This window comes from Callithrix jacchus, chromosome 3, assembly GCF_049354715.1.
Source record: "Callithrix jacchus isolate 240 chromosome 3, calJac240_pri, whole genome shotgun sequence".
In the NCBI taxonomy this organism is placed as follows: Eukaryota; Metazoa; Chordata; class Mammalia; order Primates; family Cebidae; genus Callithrix; species Callithrix jacchus.
This window is the reverse complement of record NC_133504.1, coordinates 139,588,726-139,608,020: the sequence shown is the minus strand read 5'-3', so window position 1 is coordinate 139,608,020 and position 19,295 is coordinate 139,588,726. Positions and strand designations below refer to the sequence as shown.

At 43.9% G+C, this 19,295-nt stretch overlaps 1 long non-coding RNA gene across 2 annotated transcripts; it reads right to left on the bottom strand.

Annotated features, from left to right (window-relative positions):
- Positions 1-7,364: 7,364 nt before the first annotated feature.
- LOC144581958 (uncharacterized) lies at positions 7,365-19,128 on the bottom strand. 2 transcript variants are annotated; one of them, XR_013533469.1, is made up of 3 exons: positions 18,817-19,128; positions 17,552-17,658; positions 7,365-8,121 (listed from the first exon to the last, which is right to left on the bottom strand). It is a non-coding gene; the product is annotated as an uncharacterized LOC144581958 (long non-coding RNA). The 2 variants fall into 2 exon arrangements; XR_013533468.1 differs by having other exon boundaries at positions 17,552-19,128.
- Positions 19,129-19,295: the final 167 nt, after the last annotated feature.

The following is a 19,295-nucleotide window of genomic DNA, read 5'->3' as shown; positions in this document are numbered from 1 at the left end:
CATTACTCAAAACCCATGCAGTCCTCTGAGGTTTCAAGGGACTTCTGATGCATGTCTTTAGGGCCTGTCTTTGTTGGTAAATCCAATTTGAGAGAAGGCAGCAAATCAACAGGAAAGGAAAACACTTCCCTTTCTGAATGGTAAAGCCCTCCTCTTTGTTCCTTGTGCCACCATGTCGTTTTCATGATCCTGGACCCTGCTCACCTTCCACGTCCACTATGGAAGCTTTCCTGATCACCCAGCTGGACTCCAGCTTTCGGTGCCTGCAGTGCTGTCACCATGAGCACCAGAGTTCTCCTGTGGTGCTTAGCAGTCCCTGGCTGGCATTGCAGATTGTCCTTTCATGTGTAGGACGGGAGGCTGGCCATGATCATATCACTGTCACCACCCTCAAATGGTCAGAGAAGGGCTACCAGGTCAAGGTGCTGAGGGTGTCTTACATCCTGCCTTCAGTCAAGGGTTTACAGTCTGGGCTGGTCTTTCTCAAATGGGTTTGCTGGTGTTACTTGAGGTCTATGAATTCTGTGAGAACGTTAAAAAATTGTGATTTTCTGTCAATAAGAATAAAACCTTTTATCAGTTATAAATGCAGAAATTATTTTTTATAATGATAATTTGCTATGGAGAAGCATTTTAATTTTAATCTTTTTGAAACAGGGTTTTGCTCTGTCACCCAGACTGGAGTGCAGTGGTGTGATCTTAGCTCACTGCAGCCTCAACCTCCCAAGCTCAAGCTATCCTCCCACCTCAGCCTCCCCAGTAGCTGGAACTACAGGTGCATACCACCATGCCCAGCTAGTTTTTGTAATTTTTGCAGAGATGGGGTTCTTCCATATTGCCTACAGTGGTGAATTTACCTTTTTTTTAAAAGACCATATTATTCAGGGGTTTTACAGAAAATCTCTGGGATCAAAAGAATATTATTTCTCCAAAAGAGGTCTTTATATTACTCAAATATGTGAGACATTGGTTTAGTCGATTTCATTCTGTCATTAACCAATCCATTCATTCATCAATAAACATTCATGGTTTGACTATTTGTTCAGTGCTAGACACTTTGTCAGGCACATGAGCAAGTGGTCAGGACCTGTTCTGGGCTCCAGAATCCTCACTGCTGTTTATGACTTACCAGGTAGCCCCTACTACTGCAGAGTTCAGGCTGTAAACTTCTCTGTGCTTCACTTTCTTCACCACTAATACAAGGGTAAGAGTATATATATATATTTCTGTCTTTTTGGAGGGGTAGAAAAGCATACTCTAGGATGTATTTATTTATTTTAATTAAAAAAACTTTTTAATGCTATCATGAGAAAGCAGATACCTTAGGATTTAAAAACCAAATCAAACTGAAGAGTTACCTGTTTCCAAATTTGGTGTTTTTGAGTCAGCTGCAAGTGCTAAATCCACCTCTCTTTCTACCTCCCACTAACCTCAGTGGGAGGGATGCAGGACTCATGGAAGGTCTCAACCAGCTCTAACAGAAATGGGCCCTACACTGTAGAGCAGATTTTTCACAAGAGCTACTTTTGGATTTGTTTACGCCTCCACCGACCTCCAATTTCACATTTCAGAAACTCTCATGGGGCTGAGGAGTTACTCCTTGGGAATCTTCTCTGCTTAGCAGGAGCTCAAGAGCAGAGTGCTGATGGGTCTCGTCTTTAAAGAACAATCTGTCACAAAGCTAAGGGGCTTATTACTCATCCCAACACTGAGCTCTAAATAAACACTGGAGTAGATAGAGACATAACTTGGGACCTTTGAGCACAGAGCTAATATGAATAATCATTAAAGTAGCACATTGGCAAACCACCACCCACTGGGAGCATTCTTGTTGAAAAAGTCTGATCATCAGGCATCCAGTTGCGATGCAATCAGTAAGAATATTCCATGGTGCTTAAACCTGTCAGAGTAAATCTCTAACAGGGCCACCACCACCCCAGAGGAGTAGGTGGGATGCACTTTGCTTTAAAGGGATACCTTCCTCTCTCAATATACTCATAGAGAGGTGGGGGTCCAGGATCACACAATTCAGTTGGGCAGATTTTTTCTGATTCTGACCATCACATTCAGCAGGGCAAGGGTTTGTTCCCAAAGCTTCAAGGTCTGGAGCCGGACCTCCACTGGTACATGAAACACACTGCGTTTGGGCATCCTAGAAGACATAGGGTGGTCCTATCAGTGGGTCAGCTTATTTACCAGGGCCTGCTTGCTCCCTGTGGGGTGAGAACTACTAGGGCTTTTATGGAGGCATGATGTCTTCATTCATTCAGCAAATATTACTGAGTGTGTACCTTGTGCCAGATACCACACTAGATATCAGAGATACAGAGACAGATAGGGCCCAGTCCCTACTTTTTAGATGCTTATAATCCAGGTGGAGACCGACAAATCAAGACACAGAGCAGTAAGAGTGATGAGAATGGAAATGCATTCCTCTTCTTCTTGACCCAGACTTGGAGGGTTAGAAAAGCCTTGTTGGAAGGTGGATGATCCAGCTGAGACCCAGAGAATGTATAAGAGTTATAAGGTGAATGCAAGAGGATGGCAAACTGTACAAGTCCCAAGGTGTGGGACAGCATGCAGATCTGAAACTACAGATATTTCAAGAGTGGCTGCTCGGAGAGTGCAGATGGTATGCTGAGAAATGAGACAGGAGAGGTGAACTTCCCTGATTACATTGCCCCTTACTTATTCTTCTCTGCATTCCTTCCCCAAACCAGGTATGGCAGGTACATTTGTTTGTACGTGTGTGTGTGTGCATTTAAAAATAACAACTCCAGTAAACGTTTCAATTTAAATATTTAGTTTGCTTGGTTGAAAACTATTTACTCCAGGTACTTGCTCTAGGTCAGGTTGGGGAAAACATCACATGTGAGGTTAGTTATCACAGAGGCTGTGACTTGGTCTCTGTCAAGCTTCCAAATGTTCAGAAGTTTTAGTTTTTAAGAAAGCAAGCTACCAGGGACTCTCAGTATAGAAACAGAAGAGATTGTGCCAGAGGGATGCTAGGAGAAACCCTCATAGTTCGGCTCATATGAATGTAAGAACTCTGAATGAATAGCTGTGTAACCTATGGGACCTACAGAGGCAGAAATTGTGGTCCTGTGAGTAAGATGGTGATTGCTATGTGACAACATGGCTTGTTAAATCAAGCTGGCAGATGTAATTAACAATAATCACAGTATAAAGTCTTGGCATGGCAGTTTACATAGTCATAGAATGTTGCAATAGTTAGAATATTGGTTAGATACTACAACAACTAAAGTAATAGTGGATTTAATAAAATAAGAGGATTATTTCTTCTCCCATAGAGGTCTGAGCTGGTAGGTTGTCCGAGGGTGGTAGGTGGTAGGCAGCTCTGCTTTATGAGTTTGTACAGAACCCAGATACCTTCCATCTTCTTCGTCTACCATCTGGAGTCAAAGATGACTCACTACCACCATGTCCAACTTCCAATTTGATGGAAAGTGGAAAGGGGAAAGTTGAACCAACGGTACCCTTACAAAGGCATGGCCTGAAAACTGATGATGATCACTTCTCTTTGCATCACACTGGCAGATAATTGACTACTTGGCCACATCTAGCTGCAGTAAAGCCTGGGAACTGCAGTCTAGTTCGGCAAGATGTGTTTAGCTAGAGTTTGGGGCGTTATTGCCAGGGGAAGGAAGGGGAGAATGGATAATGGTGAATAGTCAGTCAACTGTCATAGATGTTTACCTCTATCATTTGATCCTCTCTATAACCTTGTGAGAGGCAGGCACAAATTATTCACCATCCTCAGTTTTGCAGATAAGAAAATTGAGGTGGAAAGATTAAGGGACTCTGTCACTGTGATACAATGAAGCCACATGGCATAGTGGGACAGCTGCAAAAAGCGTGGTCAGGAGGTGCCCTGGTTGAGCACAGTATTAACCACTGAGTTTTCTAAAACTTATTCCTCGGCCTAGGAACAGAAGTTCCCAGTGCTTCTAGCTTCTTTCAAGAAAAGCCTTCTGGTAATCATTGGTTAGAGGTCTGAGGAGCACAGATCCAAGGACATTTTGAACATGTCCCCATAACCATCTCTTTGCCTCTTCCAGTCCAAGTACAGACAATGAGCAGAGAGGAGGACAATGTGGATTAATGGAAAGAACATTGGATTGGGGTCAGGAGACTGGGTTCTGGTCTTGTTCTGTGACCAATGGAGTGATCTTTTGCTCACATCAATCACAGGCCTGTGAAGTGATGTCCACCGAGCTTGACACTGCATGTCTTCTAATTTACTCTCAGAACAACATTGTGACGTAGATGTTACTCTGTGTATTTTACAGAAGACAAAACTGAGGCCGAAAGAGCTGAGTGGCCCAAAGTTATATAGCTTGTGAGAGGTAAGGCCGGAATTCTAACCCAAGCACTTCTACAAAGTCATACTGTTCTATATGCCAAGTAACTGCTGGGTGAGCTGGAACTAAATGGGATGTGTCACCGGTCACACGGATGGTCCGTAACGCAGCTATCTGGGGCCCAGGTATTTAAGTAATGTACTTCGTGACTCTTTTTTTTGTGTGTGTGAAGGAAAACTCTATATCAGAGATTGGACACCATAATCTGTCCTTACCTATACATTCTGCTTGATCGGCCTTCTCTGGGTTTTGCTTTCTCCTTTTTAAATTTTCTTCTCTTTTCAAAGTTACTGAAGGAATGCATGCTCATAAAATTCAAACAACATAGAAGAGTCAGCAATAAATTAGGATCCTTCCCTAGCCCCTTTAACTCCTTTCCAGGCCCTTTCCAGAGGAGACCATTTCCAGCAGTCTGGTGAGTACCTTCAGATGTCTCTTGTCTATGCATTTATTTTTGTCTAGATTTTTTAAAAGTAAAACTGGGAATGTGTATGCTGTTTTGCAACTCATTCTTTCCACTTCACGATACCTTGGATGTATCTTTCTATACCAGCATATTAAAACTGATCTCATTCTTGCTGGTGGATGATGTGTGTTGCGCTAGATATACATCTGACTTCAGGTCCTGCTCACAGTTTGTTATTTTATGATGTGCTGTTAATGGTGTGGACTTTGGACCCATTCAACCTCTGCCCTGAATCCTGGATCCATCACTTACTAGCTGCATGATCCCGGGAAACTGACTTAATGGCTCTGTGCCTCAGTTTTTTCACCTGTAAAATAGGGTTAATATTGGTAATCTGCCTCCTAGGACGCTAGGAGGACTAAATGAATTAACCCATGTAACACATTTACAACAGAGCCTGCAACAATGCTATATGAGTGCTAGATGAGGTTTAACTAGTCTTTTCACACCTGGACACTATTTCATGATATATCTAGTCTATTACTCGACATAAAAGTTCTTTATTTTTTTTTTTTTTGCTAAAACAAACACTGTTGTGATAATATACATTTACATATACCTTTGTGCACATGTGGGAGTGTTTCTATAGAATTAAATTATGGAAGTAGCATTAACGGGTATGAAGGTGTGGGGATTTTCAGTGGTAGTATCAGTTGGTGGACTCTGCTTGACCATGCTTTTCTTGGTTCACTCACATCAGCTCATCCAGTAGCAGCTGTTGGGTATCCCGCCATGTCCTATATCTGTCACATGACCAGTGCTTGGCAGAGCTATATGGCAGTAAGCATTCTGCTTTGTCTTCCCAGGGCCTGGCCCCTCATCAGCGTTCATTAGACTGGGTGGCTTGGCTTCCCGGTGATCCTGATTGAGATTCTGAATTGCTACTTTATGTAAAGCATGGTGCCCAGAGGACAGATGCCCTGGGCCAAGCATCTTGATCAGACCCACATGCCCAGTGTAAGGCTGAGGATGAGATTGAGGGACTTCTCTTCCCGGGTCCGTGAGAGGCCGGGTTTCAAAGGCAGGAATTTCCCGGCTCCACGGCTCCATCAGGAACCAGAGGGATTTCAAATGTAAAGTTCTTTGGGTTTCCTCGTGCGTGCGGGCTAGGTAGGGAAAGCCAGGTGAAGCTCCTTTGCCCCAAAAAACCCTTTGAAAGCTCTGGGAGGAGGGGGCTCTGTAACTCAGAGTTGTGAACCAAGTAGCCAATCCAGTATCAGAGTCAAAGATCAATCACTCCAGAGAACGTTTGAAAGAACTCCTCTCATTGGATGAGAACATGAACGGGGAGGGAATAACTCAAGGGTTTTAAAACTCCAGCTGCTCCTTACCTATACGGATTCCTTCTCTGGGTCCCCTCCCACAACAGCATGGGAGCTCTCTCTCTCTCTCCTCTCTCTCTCTCCTCTCCCTCTCTCTCTCTCTCCTCTCTCTCTCTCCTCCCTCCCTCCCTCCCTCCCTCCCTCCCTCCCTCCCTCTCTCTCTCTCTCTCTCTCTCTCTCACATAAATCACTTTTCAGCAAAACTCTTTGGGTCCAACTGATATTTATTCCAATGGCAAACTCACTACCCCTCCTGGGCCCCTTTCCCCATTCTTCGGGGTTATTGAGACTAAGAACCTCTTCCGAACTGGGGGTTGGATAAGCTTCCCCGTTACAAGATGGCACAGGTGGTCAAGAGACTCAACATGGTTTCACCCTTGAATCAGTCTAGGTTCACTATGGGCTCCATGACATGGCACTTTTTAACTTGGTGATCATGTCTTTGCTAAGTGATATGGGGTAGGCGTGGATGTGATGAGTCACACCATGCAGGGATCCAGCGCACCTCGGAAAAGCAGGAAGTGAAATAAAGCAGCACCTTGTATTGCTGCTGTGACATTTCTCTCTATCTTATTAACACAGGAGGGGCTAAGCTATAAATGTGCTAATCTCACTTGGGGAATTTGGGGTTGGTTATTTATCCAAGCCGTGAACATTTATTGAGCAGTTATTTTGTGTCAGACACGGTTATTGATGCTGGAGGGTATGAAACTATGGACTAAGATGTAATTTTAACCTTTGAAAACTCCACAGAATCCTTAAGAACCCTTGAAGAGACTTAATTTTTCAAGGACAATGGGAGTGAAGATATAATACCACAGGTGGCGCCTGAGCTCCACCCTGGATGAATCTGGGGGATAGGTATGCATGGGATTATTGGGGTCCCTTCACACAGAAATGCTCACTGGAGAGGCTTTCCTGTACAAATATTAGACATTTTAAATTAAATGTTAATTTCTTTTTCTGTGCTTAGAAAAGGTGCAGGATATATTATTTAGAAAAATGTAAAGGAAAATTAAAGATCACCTGTAACTCTCTCATCCCAAGCCAACCATTGTGGAATGTAAGTGTATTTACTTCTTTATCGTATTTATATGTAGGCACGTTTTAAAAGCAAAATTAGGAATCACACTTCACATTCTGCTTTGTGACTTGCTTTGTCACTCAAATTGCATTAGGAGCATTCCACAAATCTTTGAATATATTTGAATATTCCTTTATTACATGATATGTAATGGATGATGGTGTTCTGTTATATACTATAATTGAGTTAGTCAATTAATGATTTACAAGGGCACACTGGCTAATTGCTGTTGTCATTTCTCCTACACCTCCTGGTTTTGGCTTTTATTATTTTGTATAGATGCAGAAGAAATGTTGAGTTCTGAGTGTTTATCCCCACCCTTTGTGAACATTATTCTCAGGCAAACAAAACAACACGGGCCAGGAGTGGTGGCACACACCTGTAGTCCCAGCTACTCAGGAGGCTGAGGCAAGAGAATCGCTTGAGCCCTGGAGGCAAAGGTTGCAGTGAGCTGAGATCGTGCCACTGCCCTCCAGCCTGGGCGACAAGAGCAAGACTTCATCTCAAAAAAACCCCCCAAAACAAAAAACACCCCCCCGAAAACCCAGAAACCCCCCACGACATGATTCTCCTTTCTATGCTCATTTTAGAATCCCGCACTTGATCACCATGCAAAACTTCCTCTGGATAACTTCATTTGGGTCTTCTGTCGGGTGGAGCTGGAAGACTGTGTTCCAAACTCCACTCCTTTTCCGTGTGCGTTGTCCACTCACTGAGAGCCCCTTCTCTTTCTTTTTTAGGCTGCAGCTGACTCCAGAAACATTTTTCCTCTTTAAGTCTCAGCTCCACAGATTGCCTCTTCTTCTCATCATTTCTCATTTCTCACCATGAAAATCTCTCCTTTCTCTCTTTATGGCTTCTTGAAACCTGAAAATAGAGGTAATTTAATTTGGTAATTATGATGACAACAAAACAACTTTTGTGAAATGCAGAGTTTAAAATGCCAGAGTTTCCTACTGTTGAGATCTCTCTGCCTTCATTCTGTGGATACTGCTGCAGGAGCTTATCTGCGTCTGCCCCAGATCAGGAGGCCAAGCATTGGGCGATGAGAAACAGCTTCTGCACAGAGGCGGTGACTTCTAGCTCTTGGGGGATGAGGGGTGGTCAGCCAGAGTTACCATGTTCAGGTTCAGCCCCTTCAGAACTTCCCAACCTGCAGGTAGAATCTTTGCTTTCCCACCTTCTGGACCCTGCATGGGGAGGGTCTCAGGCTGCAGCCACGTGGTAGCCTTAGACAGCTGGAATCACAGAATGGGAATTTCGGGGTGGTGTTTCTTCTCTGTCAGTGACTAGGTGAGTCACCTTCTGCGGGCTGCTCATGGCAGCCTCTTCCTCCATCCTTGAAGCAGGGTCTTCTGAAGACTTCACTTGCTCCGTTACAAAGGGCTTTGAGTTCTGCAAGAGGCAGCCGTGAGTGTATTAGCATCCTGCTTTCTGTATGAACATCCTGCTTTCTGGCACACGTCTAGGCCACCGCTTAAACAACCAGCGCCAATTCACAGTGAAAAAAGATCTGCTCAAAGATGGTTTTAGAAGCAGGATGCGGGAGGCGTATAATATCGAGCCTGTCTCCCGACGGTGCCATCTGTTCTCATTAAGGCAGCCACAGCGCCGAAAGAGGGGCCTCCAGGTGCACACAAGGAAGCCTGCTCGCCTGTTATCCTCTTGCAGACTTTGCCTTTTGTTTTGTTTAGTTTTGTTTTTGTCTGGCAGGCTCAAAAAGACACTGTCCTACTTTCCGCAGAAACAATCACTCTCACATTTTAAGAAATTAAGTCTCTGGGAAAAAAAATTTCATTTGAGAGGGCTTGTAATGGCTCCTTGACCACATGCTGGGCCTGCCAATTTATAACAGAGAAATATTATAGAAGTTGGGAACCAAAGTTGGTGTGCACAGTCATTGCTTAAAGAGGGATGGATGCTTCCTGGGGACAATGATCTTCCCCCGGGCCCCCCAGCATTTATTCAATCTGGAGAGAATTTGTCTGCCAGGCATCCACTCCTACATCCCGGGAAGAGCTGGGCACATTCATCGTCTTGTGTATTCGGAAAGTGATGATAATTCCTCTGAGAGCCAGCCTGGCTTGGAAAAGTGTGATCAAACTTCTGCTGGCAATCAGACTGCCTTTGGGGGAGGGAGTCTCCATTTTGCAGGTATGTCTCTGCTGCCAGTCTGCCGGGAAGCCTACCCAGTCAACAATATGCTACCATGAAAATCTCCTTTTGGAGTCATCTTATATCACATTACAGGGAAAGGCAGAGGAAATAACAAAAGCATTTGGCCTCCAATTTAAAAGGATCTTTTCTTAGATTTTTATAGACTTTGTTTTACAAGATTGGTCTGAGGCCTACAGCATGTCTTCAGGCCCCTTACATACTTGCAATATCCTCCTCTCTTGGGGTTTCCTTCCTGCCTGCCCTCAGCATCCCTTACTGAGCTCCTATTCTGTCTCCCCTCACATGCATGGATTGTATGTTACGCCCTGTCAGTCAATTTCTACTAAAATGTGAGCTGATGTTAGGGTATTCTTGTGGGAAGATATTTGCATTTTAATAGGTGCCATTGAATATATAAAAGTTTCATCCTAAAGTTGCAAAGCCTCACTGGGGAAAAACAGACAATTTTGGATACAGTGAGGGATGAGGGGCTGAGAAGGGGAATGTATTTTGAGGTCAGAGACATTCTCAAATCTGTGTGCAACCGTGGAACTTGCCTTTCTTTTCTCTCTCTTTTTTTCTTTGTCCCCAGATCTTAGAGTAAATGGCACCTCACACACTCTTGTGGGTCAGAAAGAAAGTCTTTCATAGGCAGATAGGAAATAAGACAGCAGTTTTTCCAAGAGTACTGAAATGCAACAAGTCAACTGGTCTGTTGAGTTAAAGAAAATGGTCAGTTTGGTTGTTCTTGTTCGTCTAGTTCAGCTGGTCAGTTGGGTAGAAGCGATGGAGGACTGTACTACCGTACAGTGGAAGTGTTGGTTCACAGCAGCGATCCCTAAACTTTTTGGCACCAGGGACTGGTTTCGTGGAAGACAATTTTCCACAGAAGGGGCTGGGGATGGTTTTGGGATGAAACCGTTCCACCTTAGATCATCAGGCATTAGGGATTAGATTCTCATAAGGAGCACACAACCTAAATCTCTCGCATGTGCAATTCACAATAGCAGCTGCTGATCCGACAGGAGGCGGAGCTCAGGCGGTAATGCCGCTCACTTCCTGCTGTGTGCCCTGTTTCTAACCCATACTGGTCTGTGGACCAGGGGTTGGGGACCCCTGACTGACAGCACTAAGTTACCAGTTTCCATGTTGTTGGGATTAGTGGAAATTTTTCAAGCTCTGTGTGATGGAGCAGCACAGGGTAGAAGGAGTACCCCTGGGGAAAGCCTGGCTGCACCTGCCCCCTTGATAAGGGTGACAGTGGATGCTAATTTATTTTTAAACGCAAAATGAAATTTGGCTTTGAAATTTGAGGAGGAGATGCACTAACGTAGCCTCTGAGAAGGAGTTAAAGACCAATAAAAGGTGGTTTTTTCTGTTTCCAAATCTGGAAGCAAATCAGGGCTGCAGCGGGAGCACAGAGCCACAGGGACCTTGCTGCAGCACTGTCAGATTTAGCAAGAAGAAATGCAGGGTGCCCAGGGAAGTTCAACTCCTGATGAAAACGGAAAACCTTTTTAGTATGTCTCATGTGATTTTTGGATCATATTTATAGAAAAAATTATTTATCTGAATTCAAACTGGGTGTCCTATAATTTGTCGGGCAATCCGGTACCATACTGCCTCTTTGTAATTCCTTGTATATGTTGTTAAATAATAATTTTTTAAAAGGTAAACTTATAACTCTTGTAAGAATATAATATGAACATGTGTCAAAGATTTTTTTAGTTCACCGATTAATGAGCGAATCAGTAAGATGTCACAACTGGTTAGAAGAGTTCAGAACACACACACACACACACACACACACACACACACCCCTACCCCAATCAGGAAATGCTGAACTGAATTTGTTAATAGTTGCAAAACTAGCCATATTCCCAGGGCAATAATCAATTGCATGTCACTGGGCAAAATTAATTTGCGTTTCTAAGGACGAGAATCATGTGTATTACTCTCAGTTTTCTATGACTTGCAGTAGTTGCAAAATAGGCCAAAGACAATGAACGCTGCAGAATAAACAGGAAGGATTTGTTAGTACATCCAGGATTCATGTTTGCCTATTTCAAAGGCTTTCACAATGGAAACACTTGACAGAGTCATGCTCTTTCCTGTCTCCTGGACTTTGCACTCGATGGTTCCTCCACTTTTTTAGTTGTCTTGTACTTATCCTTGATACTGAAAGAGACCAGAATATGCCACCCTGGAATATGCCTTTTGGCCTGAGGATTGGTGAGCTGATGGCAAATAAGAAGAAACACATGCAGGAAACCTCCCTGCCCTTTCCCTATTTGCCCAAAATCAGGACATAAATTTATGAAGACAAAAGACATCCCACCTCCTCTTGTTCCCTGGGCAAACAGAGGTTAACCACCTAAGACAACTTTGGATCCTTACATGTCGGAGAAAGCAGCAGAGGAACATACACTAACAAGCTTCACTAACTAGCCTTTGTCTGCCAATTATTTGCCTTTCCACAAGTTGCTACCCCTAAAGACTCAAAATTCTTTTTCTTTGTGTCAGAAATCTAAAAATGTACTGTCACTTGTTGAAGATGCTATATAAATTGGTATTCAAAGCCACCTCTTGGAAAGTTTCTTATTCTCTGGGTTTCTCCCATGTATGTATGAAATATACATTCATCAAACAAACATCTGTTTTTCTCTTGTCACCTTTTTTTTTTTGCTTATTTGTTACAAAGGATTGTTCTAAGAACTTATAAGCATTAAGGAAAAAAAATTATCTTCAAACATCATTACCTCTGGAAAGCTCTTCCTGACCCACAAACTAGGTTGGGTTCATGTGCTATAAGCTCTCACAGGACCATGTTTCTTTCATTAGGGCATTTTTGTGAGTTTATAATTCATCCTCCTTACTGAGGTCTCTAAGTCCTTGCATGATCACACCCCTGTACCCATCAGCTTCCCTTTCAATAACTGCGTTCTCCTCTCTCCCTTCTGTTTCTTGACCATAACATGTTCTTCCCAGCCTTAAGGACTTTGCACCTGCTATTCCTTGTGCCTGGAATATTTTTTCTCTTGGCTCTTGCAAGGCATGTTTCTTTTCATCTGTCAGGTCTCAGTGTGAATGTCAGAGAAGGCTCTCCTGATGATCTTACCTAAAGACGCTCCCTTCTCCACCCTCACTTTCTATTCTAGTGGTTCCTCAGCCTTACCACAGATCAGAATCACCTGGCAGGCTTGTTAAAACACAGGTTGCTGGGGCCCATGGCCAGAGTTTTTGATTTACCAGGTTCAGAAGCGGCATGAAGGTCTGTGTTTTAACAAGTTCTCAGGTGACGCTGATGCTGCCAGGATGGGCATCACTCTTGGAGAAACACAGCTCTGAGTGTTTTCTTTCAACACCTGACATTGTTTGTTTTCCCTTTTTGCTGATTTGCTTTCTGTCTCCCATGTAACTGAAAGTTCCACACGAGCAGAGAGAGTGATGCTCCTATTCTCTGATTCATCTACAGTACTAAGGACAGTACCTTATATAAAATAAGTTTAATGAATATTTGATTAATGAATGAGCCATTTTCTAATTTTTTGTTCTGTATTGTCACAAAGAGTTTGCTTATCAAATTACTGTTGAACTCAGGTGCTTGAAGCAAGTTATACAGTTTGGCTTTCATCACTAAGATATGTTTGTGGAAGGGGAGTTGTCTTAATAAACCACATCAATATCTGACCAGTAACTTGAATAAAGACCAGTCCCTACTGCGGCCTGCATTTTCCATTAGCACACCCTCTAACTTAGGGCCAATGCCATTAACTAACAGTTGGTTAGATGACACTGGGGCTTTAGGTGCTATCGGCAGGTCCCAGGCAGACATGAGTTTTGCCAAGACTTGCAGTTACGATGAGTATTCAGAAGACCTAGATGGCTGGTGGGGTGGGGGAAGGGCTTGTGCTTTGGCTTCATGTGTGCCTCTTGGATGAAGAGCTTGGGTAAAGGAAGAGAAAGAGAGGAAGCAGGGAGGATCCCTCCTCCGTGCTAGGTTATAGACAGTGCTCTCACATCTGTGGTCTTGGCAGGTCCTAACTCCAGGGCCTCCCGATGCCTGTATTCTGTTCCAAAAACTCCAGTCCAAGCTCTAGGGCACACCCTCAGGCTCTCCTACCCATTCACCCTCTAGATTCTGTTTCTTCCCCACTTCTACTCTCTTCTGTGCCATTCCTCTAGGTTTCTACCTTGTGTTGGAAACAGATGCTCGGTGCCACAAAGAAAAATTAGCACTGAGACAAAGGATCTTTCAGCAAGGCAATTTTTACTTCCTGTAGGAAGGGTACCTTTGCCAGCCATCTTGCCATGAGCGTGAAACAAATAAAAGTAGAGCATATTTATCCCTTAGGCATTTGGGGTTATCCTTACTGCTATGTCTGATCTCTGTTGGTTGGAGCCAGACCTCACAATCTAAACTAAAACCCAATTGGCTAATAATGTAAAACTTTTCTAAACAGGTAAAAGCAATGAAGAAATCCAAACAAGGAAGGGTCATAGGCTGCGAGCTGGGACATGCCTGTGAGCACATTTAGCCAAGATATCTTGGTTAAAGTATATGAACATAGAATGTACTATGTACCTATAAGCATGTCTAACAGCTACATAGGATAGGGCTTAACAAAGAATTATTAGCAAAAAGCAAGAAGGCTTTGATGAAAGTCTTTAAAACAAACGATTATTTCTAACACTTATGAAACTTTGAAGAGGACGTTTTTTACTTTCCATGCCTTGCCAGGTGACAGGCTTAAGTGGTAAACTAATTTGTCCTAATGACAGACACACACACACACACACACACACACACACACACACACACAGTGATATAAGGCTGAGTGCTGTGGCTCATGCCTATAATCCCAGCACTTTGTGAGGCCAAAGTGGGTGGATTGCTTGAGCTCAGGAGGGTGGATTGCTTCACCAGTCAGGGCAACATGGTAAAACCCCATCTCTTCAAAAAGTACAAAAATTTGAGGCAACTGGATTGCTTGAGTCCAGGAGGTTGAGGCTGTAATGAGCCATGTTTGTGGCCTTGCATTCCAGCCTGGGTAACAAAGTGAGACCCTGTCTCAAAAAAAAAATCTATATATCTGTGTATATATATATATATATCTCCTTGGGGTGTGTGTGTGTGTGTGTGTGTGTGTGTGTGTGTATAGTGAGAGACAATATGGCATAGTGCCTAAAAGCACATACTCTGAAGCCAATCCTAGGTTTGAATCCTTTTTTCTGCTAAATACTGTGTGTCCTTGAGAAAGTTGCTTACCCATTCTGTTCTTCACATTATGGGGTTAACAATAGCACTAAATCATAGGGTTGTTGTAGCTACAAAAGAGATACTAACTGTGAAGAGTTTAGTTCCTGGTGCCTTGTAGCTACCAGGATAACAGTCCTAGTAGACAGCCCCGTATGGAAACAGCTTTCCACTTTAACAAGGGATTTTGGTAGACACATGCGCTGAGTACAACACTCTTGGCAGATCAGATATTTGGGGACATTCAGATGACAGCATGTGAGCAGATGCCTATTCTGTCTGGGTGTTATGGGACAGAGCACTAGCTATCTTGGCCACTGTCTCTAGTATTAAAAAAGCAAGTCCTGCTCAGACCCTGGCAATTGAGGCTAAGACAACAATAGCAATGTTGTATTCAGGAGCGTTGCTTTAAATAATCCTTCTCCCTAATAGCTTTGCCCCTGGCGTGTGACAGGTGTTTACATTATTAAGTAAAAGCATTTAAACAGCGACCTCCTTGGTATAAGGGTGAAGGAGATTAAAATCCAAGCAGTGCTCCAGCTATTTAAATCAATGAGACTTGTCAGATCTGTAATACATGAGCTACTTACAGGGCGCAGGCACCTATTGTTTCTGAGCTTCTACTAATACCTCAATATGCTCCTTCCCTCAAAGTCTGGCCAGGCCCTGGGATGCTCATTAAAGGCAGGTCTGACCACGGCCTCTTTCCCTGTGGAAGCAGCATTAATTAATAGTTGGCTAGATGCATGCCAAATAGTTATGCTATTAGGGAGGATCAGAGCTTGAGTTGATTCCTGCTTAGAGAAATGACCTTTCACAGAATTCCAGTGGTTAAGTTCCTTAGTTAAGCAGAAGCAGGTACCATAAACATTGCCTTCCTCTTCCACTAGTGGACGCTAAACCAGGTTGCTTGGCTTTGCCCACAGCCATCCTTTCTTGAGTTCCCTTTTCCTAGTCTTTAGCCATGACATTGACAACTTGAGGTCCACCAGCAGTATTGAGGAACCAAGTTTCTGAAACTTAAGTCTCTCTCTTTTTTAAAGCTTCGTGCTCTCATCATGAACAAGAAACATCTCTCTTCCTTAATAAGCAAACTTAGATCCTTCCTTTTTGTCAACGGAAGGGAAGTCTCCATGTAAGAAGAGCAACTGGACCATAAAGATGAAAAATGTGGCACATATACACCATGGAATACTATGCAGCCATAAGAAGGATGAGTTCATGTCCTTTGCAGGGACATGGATGAACCTGGAAACCATCGTTCTCAGCAAACTGACACAAGAACAGAAAACTGAACACTGCAAGTTCTCACTCATAGGCGGATGTTGGACAATGAGAACACATGGACACAGGGAGGGGAACCACACACTGAGGTCTGCTGGGGGGCTAGGGGAGGGACATTGGGGGGTGGGGAGGGATAACATTGGGAGAAATGCCTGATGTAGGTGACGAGGGGATGGATACAGCAAACCACCATGGCATGTGTGTACCTATGCAACAATCCTGCAGGATCTGCACATGTACCCCAGAACTTAAAGTACAATAAAAAAAGAAAAAAAAAATTCAACTCGTATTCCTCAAGATTTATCTTCCCTTTGGAATCTCTAATTTCTGCAGGTCCCACAAAGCTGGCTTCAGGGGGTACTGATTCATTATTAATTCTCCAGTTCTAAGTTGGGGGACACTTGAACCTTCTTTTAATTCCTTAGATTCACAGCTGAGCCAGGCTGGCCACAAAAGGAACTACGTGCAGGTAGAGTTACAAGGCAAAGTTTACGTTTCTTCAATTTATGGCCCCATATGTCGGCTTGTCTGACTCATGGAATGTTGCCAGGTGGAGGGTTCCTGATGCCAGGAGACCGCTTAAGCCTCATCTGTGGAAGTGCTGGTTCAGCAGTGGGTGAGGCACTTTCTTCCTGGGTGGTCTCAAGATCTCTTTCCCTGGTGATTGACTTAGGAAAGTTCTTCATGTCACAGGAAAGCCCTACTTCTACCCATAGCAGTGGGGTGAGGCCACAGCTTCTAGTCTCTACAGGACTTCTTTGTCAAAATGCAACGTCAAAGGGTTCACAAGGAAAAGAGATCCATGTAAATAATTCCTGGCTGCTCACAGTGTCAGGACCAGCAGCACAGGTGTCACCTGGGAGCCTATTAGAAATGCAGAATCTCAGGCCCCCAGTCCTGCTGAAACAGAATCTACATTTCAACCAGCTGCCCAGATAGTTTGTGTGCATGCTGCAGCTTGAGAAGTAGTGATAGAGCAGAGAGACAGCCTTTTGTAGACATTGTCTCTCTCCACAAGAAGAAACTGCATTACAGCTGGTTCAAGGAAAAGTCCTGTGATATCCCTGTCCTTTGGAGCTGAGGAATTAACCTGGGCTCTGTGGGGTTTTTCTGGAGGATGGCAGCATTGTTGGAGATGCTTGAATTTCTGAAAATGTTTGAAGGGAGAAGGAATGTAACAAACCCTCTGCTCAGAGCAAAGTGATGAGACCACATCGGGGGTTGGAGGCCACTGCATAAGTTACTTTGCTTACTTCTGTAATTGTGGTCAGTCCTCTGCCATCCTCCTACAGCAGTGTGCAGGCCTCTAGGAGGCCTGGAGTAAGATCAGCACCCAGGCAGAGACCTCTTAGAAGAAAAAAACCCCATCAAACTGCAGGGGACTCTCAGACAATGCAACAGTCATTCAGGCCAATCAATTCTGTCAAAAGTTCATTCAATAAAAATAGTACCAAGTGGGTATTTGACTGCTTTGTCAGTTTAGTCTCCACAGCAACTCTGAAGCCACAGGTAAATACAGTCTCAGGTGTGGAAGAAAATTACGTTATTTATTCACAGAGGCGGTAGATATCCTTCTGTGACCCAAGGCAAGTTACTTACCTTCCCCAACCAGTAGCTTCTCCATTTTAGAATGGGTTATCAGAAGGTACTGATCTTCTGGGTGTGTTGTAAATACTAAGCTTAATATTCACTCTCATCTGAAGGCTCTAGAAGAAAAAAAGAATGTTCATCCTAGCTGGGGCATGGTAGCTAATGCCTGTAATCCCAGCACTTTGGGAGGCCCAGGCAAGGGGATTGCTTGAGCCCAGGAGTTTGAGACCAGCCTAGGCAACATAGTGAGACCCAGTCCCGGCAAAAAATAAAAACAAAATTAGCTGAGTGTGGTGGTGCATGGTTGTAGTTAGGAGTGTGTAGGTGCATGGTTGTAGCTACTTAGGAGGATGAAGTGGGAGGATCACTTGAGCCCAGGAGGTCAAGGCTGCAGTGAGCCATGATGGTGCCATTACACTCCAGCCTGGGTGACAGAGCAAGGCTGTGTTTCAAAAAAAACCAAAACAGCACTCTGTAATGCTATTACTCACATTTAAAGTCTTCTCTATAGTCTCTGTAGTAGATAAGAATGATATTTCAGGAGTGTAAGGAATCTTGATGTCACCTTGTCACCTTATGGAAAGGGGATGAGAAAGAAGATGAAAAAGGCTTGTTTTCATTTTGCCAGAGTCATGGATTCCAATTCCAGGTCTGTTCTTGTGTCACCATAGTCCCAAACAACTGTAACTTCCATAGCCCAGGAGGAATTCTGGATGAAATATCAGCCAGGAGAAGGACTGTGACTGCTGTAGATCGCTGGGGACATAAAGTTAGTTAATGGGGAAGACAGATGAATGAGTGTATGGTGGCAACATAGCAGAAGGTCTGAGGCATAAATAGTGTTGGAAAATAATAAGATGGTTGGTTTTTGAGGATCAACATTGCAGGGAAAGAGAAATGTGCAGCAAATGACCAAGTCGTGTTTTTGAAATGTGGCGGTGGCGGCGGGTATGCACACGCACTCTGCCCCTCTCCCCTTCAAAGCCACCCTCCACATCCTGTGACCTGGTGGGATGCCCGTGTGCATGAGATCCCATCACAGAGAGGATTTTCAAGAGTCACTAACAAGCTTGTAAGGAGCAGGCACTTTCTAAGGAATCTTCACTTTTGCAGCGGCATTCCTGGGGCTTAAATAGCACACTGTTTTCCACTGACAAATGATTTCGGGTAGGGAGATCTTGTGAACTTGTACGAATGGCAGACACATTTGAATTTTTTAAAAAAAATTCTGAAAGCTAACCGCTGAAAGCAAATGTGAAAAAAAATTTACCTACCTCTGTTTTATCTCTGGGTGAAGATAAAAATACGGGGTGTCTTAATTTGGCAGTGATCTGGGCACCTTCCCCTGGCCTGTTTTCCTTTTGTGAAGAGCTCCCACTTTCGGGACTGCCTTTCCTTTGATCTTATATTCTCTCTGTGTTCAGGTATCCCTTTGTGCCTACCTGAATCGCGTGAAACAAATCATCTTAATTACTTCAGGTCTCGCTTCCTCCTCCAGTTCTCATTTTCTGAAATTCCTGCGATGGTTACCAAATTAATCAGTGTGGGGCTCCAGCCCGTGGAAACAGCACGGAGGCGCCAGCAGCAGCCAGAGGAATTTCAAAGTTAGTTAAAAGGCACAGGAGGAGTGGGGGAATTGAATGAGAACCCCCCACCCCCATCCCGTTTTTCAGCCTGGAGAGTAAATGCTGACTGTACTCCAATTCCATGTGCTTTGCAGGGCGCAGCCCTCACACCTTTTCTCGCAGAGGAG